Raw genomic sequence first — 9,293 nt, forward strand, 5'->3', positions numbered from 1 at the left:
AAAGTCAAATAAGTCATTGAAAATGGGTTTGATGGAAACAATGTTAAAATGGAATAATTAATAATAATAATAATAATAATAATAATAATAATAATAATAATAATAATTGACGATGTAAAAAGTTCATATTATGCATTGGATTTTTGATGCTCGACAAAAAAAGAGATGAACTTACAACTTATCTTTTACAAAAAATTTTAGTTTGATATCCTAAAAAGCTATCAATTACATACTATATTTTCATACGTATTAATCATCATGTCGACATAATTTTATCAGACTATCCAAAAGCAGAAAAGCTAGAGAAGGTTAATTCAAACCGATGAATCTTGGTAAGATTATGGAAAATATATAAATATATGATTATAAGAATTTTTCTTTGAATACATAAAAAAATATGGCCTAAGTATTGCGTTTAACCAGCACAAACACAGGAATATTAGGTTCAACCTTTCAAGCACCATACATATGAGAAATGAGTTGTCGGCCTAATCTTCTTATTACTTATTACTTAATTTTCTGTCCTTCTTTGAGGTGGGCAGGTAATGAAATCATACGATTTGGATTTTATTTATTTTTAAATCATTTAAAAAAGATATATCTTTTGTTATTAATAAGTTATTTTGATCAACTAAACTCTAAACATTCCATACATATCATAGCATACCATTTTTTTTTTTTTTTTTTTTTTTTTTTGACTATACTAAAGAAACTAAATTAAATCACCGATATCTCATGTTTGATCGTTTCTCTATAAACAAACAGCAGTCACCCAAAGCGCTATGCTCGATAGAAACAAAGAATCTTGGCATTGTTGTGATCCAATCAAAGGGATAATTGTAACGATAGTTTGATATTATTTACTACTTTGAGCGTATATATAGAAATCATTTTCATTATCGTAGTGGATCTTAAAAGAAAAAAAAGAGTTTGTATCAAGTAAAATATATACTTCGACTTTCTTGTATTAGAACTTTAGCTCGTAAGCATAAAAGCACTGTACGTGCTTTTTTGAAAAGATTTGGCTCGAAATTATTAGAAAAATTCTTTACGGAAGAAGAACAAGTTTTTCCCTTAACCTTGTTTCTTCCATTTCGCGAAGGTTATCTAGAAGACAGATTTGGTATTTGGATATTATTTGTATCAATGATTTGGCCAATCATAAATGATGCGTTATGAAACCGTGTAAATATAAATTTCATCACTGTATAATATAATAAATACTAAATAATCTAATAAATAATGTAAGTAATGAAGAGCTAAGAAAAAAATTATTTATTTCTATTCTGAAATGTTGATGTAGTGTTTAGTAAGAAGGAAATCAAGTGAGTATTCAATCTTTTCTTGTCTAATGGAGGAACTGAGTTTAGATGTATAAAGAGGGAAAGCCGTATGCAATGAAAAATACAAGCACGACTTGGGGAGGGATTTTTACTTATTTAACTTTAACAAGGAAATTGTCTATTCCATCCAACTAGTTCTGGGTTCGAATCTCAAGCAACCCATTGTCATAGTGAAATTCTATTATATGCATAGTGTTTAGAATTTTTTTTTTTTTTGCAAACTGCTTTTGATTTTCAAAAAATTGAACTAGATCCAGATAGATATTGGTTGACACTGGCATATAAGTCATCTTATACTGTTAAATAACAAGCCTTTAGTTTTCCAATTGAAAATTTGTGCGCTTGGGAGTCCTGATAATTAAATAAACCAAGATTTACCATGATTGCAATTTTAGAGAGATGTGAAAACAAAATCCTATGGGGTCGCTTCTGTAACTCGATAACCAACACCGAAAACCGTCTTTACCTTGGATGGTTTGGTGTTTTGATGATCCCTACCTTATTAACCACAAATTATGTATTTATTATCCCCTTTATTGCTGCTCCTCTGGTGGATATTGATGGTATTCGTGAACTTGTTTCTGGATCTCTACTTTATCGAAACAATATTATTTCATGTGCCATTATTCCTACTTCTGCAGCTAGTTTGCATTTTTACCTAATATGGGAAGCAACATATGTTGATGAATGGTTATACAATGGTGGTCCTTATGAACTAGTTGTTCTATCCTTCTTACTTGGTGTAGCTTGTTACATGGGTCGTGAGTGGGAGCTTAGTTTCTGTCTGGGTATGCAACCTTGGATTGTTGTTGCATATTCAACTCCTGTTGCAGTTGCGACTGCTGTTTTCTTGATCTACCCAATTGGTCAATGAAGCTTTTCTGATGGTATGCCTCTATGAATTTCTAGTACTTTCAACTTCATGATTGTATTCCAGGCTAAGCACAACATCCTTATGCACCCATTTCACATGCTAGGCGTAGCCGGTGTATTCGATGGCTCCCTATTTAGTGTTATGCATGGTTCTTTGGTAACCTCTAGTTTAATCAGGGAATCCACAAAAAATGAATCTGCTAATGAAGGTTACAAATTCAGTCAAGAAGAAGAAACTTATAATATCGTAGCCGCTCATGGTTATTTTGGCCAATTGATCTTCCAATATGCTAGTTTCAACAGCTCTCATTCTTTACATTTATTCCTAGCTGCTTGGCCTGTAGTAGGTATCTGGGTCACTGCTTTAGTTATCAACACTATGGCTTTCAACCTAAATGGTTTCGATTTCAACCAATCGGTAGTTGATAGTCAAGGCCGTGTAATTCATACTTGGGCTGATATCATTAACCGTGCTAACCTTGGTATGAAATTTATGCATGAACGTAATGCTCATAATTTCCCTCTAGACTTAGCTGCTATCGAAGCTTTATCTACTAATGGATAAAACTTTGGTCTTATTGTAATTGTATAGGAGTTTTTCAACTAAAAATGAGCAATAATGTCATCTTGATAAAACAAGAGGGAAGCTATTGTTCCTTTTTTATTTAGTAGTATTTGCCTTACATAGTTTCTTTAGAAATAACAACGTCTTTTATTTGGTTGGATTAGCATGCTTTCTCTTTGTATTAATTTAGAGGTTAATATAGCATTTTCCCAATGTTTTATGAGGTTTGATTTCCAATCAAATTTCAATCTAAAATAGATAAAAAAAAATTTATTATTTATTTCTTTGATTTCAGAAATAAGAAAGATATAATATGCTCCTTTTTATGTTAATAGAAATATATAGAAATACTTGATAATAGTAGAGGGGCAGATGTAGCCAAGTGGATCAAGGCAGTGGATTGTGAATCCAGCATGTGTGGGTTCAATTCCCATCGTTCGCCTAAATTTAATTTATTTTTTTAAATAAATTATTCGCTTCAAACGGATTATTTTAGTGAACGTGTCACAACTTCCTCCTACTTTTTGTTTTGTAAAGATGAAAAAAGAAATTCTATTTTCTCTCCTATTTACTACGGCGACGAAGAATCAAATTATCACTATAGTTATTCCTTTTTCTACTTCTTTTTCCAAGTGCAGGATAACCCCAAGAGGTTGTGGGTTGTTTTCTACCAATTGGGGCCCTCCCTTCACCACCCCCATGTGGATGGTCTATTGGGTTCACAACTACTCCTCTTACTACAGGGCGCTTACCTAGCCAACGTTTAGATTCGACTCTACCCAAACTTTTCTGGTTCACCCCAACATTCCCCACTTGTCTGACTGTTGCTGAGCAGTTTTTGGATATCAAATGGACCTCCCTAGAAGGTAATTTTAATATGGTCGATTTCCCTTTTTTTGCAATCAGTTTCGCTACAGTACCCGCTGCTCTAGCTAATTGTCCACCCTTTCCAAGTGTGATTTATATGTTATGTGTGGTCATGCCTAAGGGATTTTTGCCCTCTAAAAAGATATTTGGAGAAGAAAATGTTAGCCGAGGAGAGGGATCATCTGAGAAGGAAGCAGAAGCAGACGATACAATAGAATAAGTCGAGGAAAGAGTTTTGGTTTAGTGCCAATGGCTATATTATTATTTAGGAGGAGAAAGAAGAAAAAGAAAAAGATTGAGCATAATGAAGACATTTCCGACAACTATTAGAGAAGGTTGTCGGAGGTGGACGGTGGTGGTCAGCAATAAAGTTTTAACCTAGAGGTCTGATGCCATGTAAGATAATAGAATAATAGATTGCTTGATTATAATGAGAATTTAAACTCATATAAATAGGAATAGAAAAATGGATTCTTGGCCTAACCTAAACACTAATGAGTATTGTGATGCTAATTATGCAAGTGACTTAAACAATGGTTAAGTAATTTGATAAGTTAAAAACTAACTTGAAGATCGATTAGATCTTTATAACAGGTAAAATAATAAACAAGAAAATTGTAAAGAACACAAGAATGGATCAAAGTGTGTCGAATGATTGATTCAAACAATCCTCAGCAGAGCTCGATTAAGAACTTCCGCTGTAGAGGATTTTGGGTTACAAGAACGATGATAAAACTTCTAAATAATGCTCTGATCAAATTTGCTCTATCGTTATCAATCCATCTCTAAGATGCATGCAAGCACCTATATTTATAATAAACCCTATAAGGCTCACGGCTGGACAGGCCCAAACCGGAGTTACAAAACTTGGACTAATAAGCGAGCCCAATTGACGTAAAACATAACAAACTCGACCCAACAATCTCCCCCTTTGCGTCAAATTGGAGCGAGACTACTTCTTCTTCTTGCTTGGGCCAGCAGCGGGAACTTTCTTCGTGGTATCAAACAAACGAGAGATTAGAGCAAGGATCGTCTGTCTGAACCGAATGTACCAATGTATCATGTCGTCGAAGTACTTGATATCATCCGCTGAGTTTTGCTTGTTCCTGTGGATGATCCCCAACACATGCTCTAGGCAAGCAGTGGTGTACAGATGTTTATCAGCTAAGGCAAAGAGACATTTTTGTCCTTCATTCCTAGTGAACATGACTGAGTTTCGCCTCGAGTCAATTTTGCCCATCTGCATTTGATTCAGATCACTGGCCGAGCCAACTGGAGATATAGTTGGTTTCTTCTTGAAGACGCTCGCTATCTCCTGATCCATCAATGCTACTTCCATGATGTAGCACACAAGCATCCTTTTGAAATGGTCGATAATCGGACTGTATTTAGCTTCGTTGGTCAATAGGATGTTGTGCAAGATGATCCAGTCATGGGGATTGAGGTTCAGTAGATCTGCTAAATAAATGACATGTTAGGTTTTGGCAGACCCCCGAAGAACCTTGAACCGAACGTTAATGAAGCTCCCTTCACTGTACGGCTTCAAGACCCGAACGTTTACAATCTTCTGAGCGCTCCAAGTCTGGTAAGGAGGATGAGCAGCCTTCAGATAGAAATTAATCAAGTCCCGATCAACCTGTGGATGAGTATGAGGGAACTCTGAAACGTTGGCGAAGGCATGAAAGATGAACGCCTTTCGGGTCAGAGGCATGTCGAGTTGAGAATCGATAGTGTTGGAACAGTCAAGCGATATAACAGGTTCCAGCCACAAGATGCTTGGAGTATCGATTGCCTCTTTGATCATCCTCTCAAGAGTCCAGACAGGAAAAAGAATTTTCCTACTCTCAAGAAGGTCGTGTGCTTCCTTCTGTTTTCTCTCTGCTTCTTCAGCTTCTTTAGCAGCACAAGCATTGACATCATCATCATCAACTCGACATTTTCGCTTTAAAAGATCATTGATAGTCTCTTTGTCTTCCTCTTCATCTTCCTCAGCAATCTTCTTGCCTTTATCTTTCACACCAGAACCAGAAGCTTGACCTGCTGGAGGAGGTTCGGTAGTGTGAGTTGCCTTTGAGGATGGAGGTGGTTGAGACATGGACTCCTTTTCTCCCCCTTGTTTCGGAATGGACACGAAATCAAGAAGCCCTTCAATTTTGCTTAGCAGGGCAAGGGCAGGAGCGAGCTTCTCTGCAAGGTCTCGCCTCACAGTGTAGTTCAAGATGGGATCATGTGCTTCAAGGATGTTGGATATGGCGGAGTGGACATCCGAAACACACGATTTAATAACCTCCCTTTCAGTCCGAAGAGAGTCAATCTCTTGTTGAAAATTAGAGAGTTGAACACTCTTGACCTTCAGAGCAGTGGTCTTCCGAGCTAGAACATCCATCAACGAGTTCTCAGCAGCCAGATCTTCTTGGAGCTTGGAGAGACGCTCGTCAATAGTAGCACGAAACGTCGAGTTGTCGTCTAAGAGCGATTGATGAAGTGAAGTAAAGGACTTCAACTCAGTTGAGACAGACATGGCCAACTGTTGAACAATTGGTTCCAACGTAGTCTTAGCAGCATCAGCACTCGCCTGTAAAGACTTTAACAGGACAGAGGCATCAGAAAATAGTTTATCGACTTTTTCGGTCGCAGCCTGACAGGCTTTTGTTGAAGCGTCAATGGCGGAGGTTGCAGAAGTGAGAGAATCTTGCTGAGCCTTTGAGAAAGCATCAACAATCTTCTGAACTGCAGCTTCAGAGAGTGATGATTGAGACGTTGAAGAAGAGGCGATGAGCAAGTCAATCCTGTCATTAAGCTCCTTGAGGTGTCTTTTGGTTACAGGAGCGTCTTCATCGTCATCACTTTGAACCTGAAACGGACTGAAATAGACCGAGTCAAAGGTTATGTTTTCCCCGCCAAGGAATGTTTCTTCCCCCTCAGAAGCGTGACCGGGAGATGGTGGTGGTGGAGAAGGTGGTGGTACAGTAGTAGGTGTAGGTTCGGGTTGGGTTGTTTCGGGTGTAGGTGTAGGGGTAGGTTCGGGTGCTTTGGTAGTTTCGGGTGTAGGTGTAGGTTCGGGTGCTGGTGTAGGTTCGGGTGCAGCAGTATGAACCCCTGTATCAGATACGTTGGCTGTAACTTTTGCAGTGGATGTTGTTGTTGCATCGGTGAATATTGGTGGTGGCATTGGGATTGAAGTGTTTGGAATGTGTGTAGAGGGGTTTATGGTGGGAATGGAAGTAGGAATAGTTTTAGGAGGAGAGGGAATTGGAGAAGAAGGGATTGGAATCTCAGAGGTAGGAGATCTTGGTGGAGTGTTGCCTCTTGGAGAGTCATCAGAATCCGAACTCTCACCCTCAGACTCGCTTGAGGAGGAAGCGATAATCAGCTTTCTCCTGGGTTGAGTTTTTCGCCTCTTTTGCTGCGGAGACTGAGCAACCTTTGTGGGTTTCCTCTTCCTTGGAGAAGGGCCTTTAGCCCCTTTTGCCACCTATTTCCCTTTATCCGCCTTCTTGCCTCTTGGAGCAGGCTTGTCGGCGTCATGGATAGACTTCAACATTTCTGGAGTAAGATCCCTTGGACCTGATTGCTTAAACTCTTTGTAGGTTTTGATAATCCGGCTATCGGCTGGAACGTCACCATATATAGACTCCGGAATTGAGCCATTGCATGGAAACTTGGAAGCATCTGAAACGATGATCTTCATGGTATGGAATGTACCAATCGAAGACATTGGAGCACCTGCGACAATGGGGACGTGGTATTTGTCCATCACCCATTTCGTGATCAAGGTCCAAAACCTAGCATAAGACACCTCTGAATGCCGTGAAGAAGAGGAGAGACTCTGGATGAGTTGTTGCCAAAGAACGAACCCATAATCGACATTGATGCCATTGTAGATACCATACAAGATGGACAGAAACAATCGACTGGAACCATCAGAGCCAGAACTCCTTTCAGAAAGGCCTTTGAATAACACAGTGAACATCCCGTTCCACTGTGGCGGCAAGCACGACTTCTTGAATTTGGCGACGGAAGTAAGCACCTCCGTATAACCCATGTTGTAAAACATATTGAACAGGTGCCCCATTGGAATCGTCTCTGGATTAACCCTCGTAGAGTCAGCTTCAAACCCTAACAGGGAGCAAAATCGTTGCTTGGAGATGGACGCTTTGTGATGAAAAACGTCAAAGAAGATCCTGTCAACCACTTTGTCGTAATGAGCAGTCGCATAGATTTGCGACAAGAACTCCATTGGAACTGATTCCGCCCTTGAAAGTGCAGGAGCAATCGGCGAAAACTTCAAACACTCGATAATGGGGAACATGAAGGCATCGTAAGCATGAGGGGTTAAATCGATGATCAGGCATTGTTGTGGGCGAATAGGCAGTATGTGGGAAGTTGCGTGAACAGAAGATGAATCTGCCATTGTTTGAAGAAAGTGAAGAAGATGATGAACAGTTAAGGTTCAAGGATTTCTTGCGCTCTGGGAATTTTAATTGCAGTAAAGAGGTAAACGGTATAGGATGTTGCCTTTTATACTGTGGGGTAAGGAGAGAGAAAGATCTTCTCAAATCTTCTATCGAAAAACGAAGAGTTTTCCGGAGTTGACTGATGCGTGACAGTTAGGGTAACCGATGATCACGCATGAGAGAGAGTGTCAGACCCCTAAGAACACGCCTCCCATCAAGCGTCGTTTGAAGATAAACCGTTTCAGATTCATACGCGCCCTTTCTGCCCTATTAGAGATGAGACGGTTCCAATTCGCACGCGGTCCCTTTTAGCGCCGTTTGAAATCAAATCGATTAGACTCCCGCCTGAGTCAGCATATCATCATCTTATCCGTTCAAATTGTAACGACATCTTTTGAAGAATACTCCCACGTGGATTAAAATCAACCATAGCTTGGAATCAACCACCAATCCAATGAAAATGCCTGTAATTAATAGAACCAGAATTTTGGAAAATCAAAGATTTTTGTGCTAAGGGTGTAAAGAAAAGAAATAAATCAATACTTTTTAGGAAAAATTGTGATGTCAGTAAAGACACAAAACAAATGATCCCGGGCACGAATCTCTTTCTTCAAAGTCAAGAGAGACCTTAAAGTATTTGTATGGTTTCCCGTTGAATAACGATCAAACACTTATTAAGAAGTGTTGAAAGGCTTCTTTTAATTAGGCTTCTTAGGGTAGCTTTTGCTTTGATTCAACAGTCCTAATCTTGAAATAAGATAGAAAGTGAACAAAGTACTTGTGAGACCGGTGTAGTCTGTTGAACAAGTAGGTTGGTAATAATTTTAAAGTGACTAGGAAATATAAAATCTCAACAAAAATTAAAACTGGATCCCAAGGGAAGAAATGTTATGGTTGTTAACAATTTCATAGGAATCACACAAAAGGAAAATTTGAGATTTCATGAAGATACGACCGTCAATTCATTAGTGAAAACTAGATCAAATTAATTGTTCACCGTCAATTCAGATTGGGTATTGAATTTTGGGTTTCACTCAGCTCGTAGTGGCACGAAACTAAGATCATGAACGCAGTTTTTGAGTAACCATAAATCTCAGTGGTAATTTCTGAGAGTCTCAAGGGTTACGTTTGTGAAACGAATTTAATGGAGAAATGCAATAGAGATGGTGTAAGAAATCAAAGTACCTC

The 9,293-nt window shown here is 38.7% G+C and overlaps 1 pseudogene; it reads left to right on the forward strand.

Moving 5' to 3' along the window:
• Positions 1–1,576: 1,576 nt before the first annotated feature.
• LOC122197257 (photosystem II protein D1-like) lies at positions 1,577–2,781 on the forward strand (annotated as a pseudogene).
• Positions 2,782–9,293: the final 6,512 nt, after the last annotated feature.

The sequence above is a fragment of the Lactuca sativa genome, chromosome 4 (assembly GCF_002870075.4).
Source record: "Lactuca sativa cultivar Salinas chromosome 4, Lsat_Salinas_v11, whole genome shotgun sequence".
NCBI lineage: Eukaryota > Viridiplantae > Streptophyta > Magnoliopsida > Asterales > Asteraceae > Lactuca > Lactuca sativa.